The sequence below is a fragment of the Phalaenopsis equestris genome, unplaced genomic scaffold, assembly GCF_001263595.1.
Source record: "Phalaenopsis equestris unplaced genomic scaffold, ASM126359v1 Scaffold233391, whole genome shotgun sequence".
Taxonomy (NCBI): domain Eukaryota; kingdom Viridiplantae; phylum Streptophyta; class Magnoliopsida; order Asparagales; family Orchidaceae; genus Phalaenopsis; species Phalaenopsis equestris.
Genome location: NW_018251339.1, coordinates 58,696 through 59,908, shown reverse-complemented (window position 1 = coordinate 59,908; position 1,213 = coordinate 58,696). Strand labels below are relative to the sequence as shown.

The 1,213-nt window shown below is 33.7% G+C and overlaps 1 long non-coding RNA gene across 1 annotated transcript in view; it reads right to left on the bottom strand.

The window, feature by feature from the left end:
- Window positions 1-745, bottom strand: part of LOC110038642 — a 2,409-nt gene extending 1,664 nt beyond the window's left edge. The window contains exons 1-2 of the long non-coding RNA XR_002295442.1: window positions 629-745; window positions 237-382 (exon numbers count right to left, since the gene is read on the bottom strand). This is a non-coding gene — a long non-coding RNA (uncharacterized LOC110038642). The remainder of the gene's footprint in view (window positions 1-236; window positions 383-628) is intronic.
- Between the last annotated feature and the right edge of the window lie 468 nt (window positions 746-1,213).

Sequence of the window (1,213 nt, the reverse complement as noted above, 5' to 3'; positions counted from 1 at the left end):
TGCTAGAGGAGCACCAATCATTCCTTGATACATCACGGCCATTATTAGAAGAGAAAATGTCTCAAGCATGTGAAAATGTCAATTGTTCTTAACAATCATCGTCACCACATGATGCTTTGCATAGCAGTGTAAAGCATACTTCCAAGTGCAAATTTAAAGACATTGGCTACACTAAAAGAAATTCAATTGATTTAATAACTAGTTTTAAAATTGGCAAACTGGAAACAGAGGATTACCTTATTAATAATTTTTGAAACTTGTGGATCAAACTCAAGGAGAATAAAGGTCTTTAAACAAACTCCAGGAAAAAGAGATACTTCAAAAACTCACATCCCTAGCTTTGCAATCCTTAGTTGGGAGACTCTAAAATCACCTCCCTGGACTTCATGAGCAAATTATGTAAATCAAAGCTTTGAATAAAAAGAAATTAAAAAGCTACCAAGTATAAACCAGTGTATACATGAAAAACACAGAAAAATCATTGATATATAATTGCGTGTGTGTAAACTTAGGGGCACTCTTTGAATATCTAAACTAAGCTAAATTCAAGATCGCATAACAGGCTCCATGGAAGCATAAAGTCCTTCCATTCCGTAGTCATTAAGAAGTGCATAACACAGTATAATACCTTCAAAAGCTTCAATGAGATCCATCCATATTGATTCAGAATGAACTCTGGAGCTGATATGATCATAGGTTTTTCTACATGAATTTATCACAGAATCAAAATTATTTACCACCTACAGTAACTAAACTGAATGCTAGGCAAAACACATTTACTTATAGACATGTAAAATAAATTGGGGCATGAATAAACATCTCAAATTCATAACTCAAGCTCTATGTTCAATAATATATGACCACATATCAAGCTCTATGTTCAATCTGCTTCCATTCTCAAATTCCTATATAAATATCAAAATTAAAAGAATAAAGGGCTGGGTTGATGAGTAAACAATTTGCAACTCGTATCGAAGATGTCTCAATTTTTTTGAAATATACAATAAGTGGCAGTTGAAGGGAATGAATCATTACATAAATCCCCATAAGTGACAACCCCAGTTCAGGCTGCAAAAGTTTTAGCAGCTGAGAGGAACATCTAATAACATGAAATTTATCAAAATCATGTGTTGCTCCTACCAAAGCCCAATGATGCAACAAGATAACATGAGAGCATGCAGAAAAATAGTGTAGAAATGAAAAGCATCCCTCG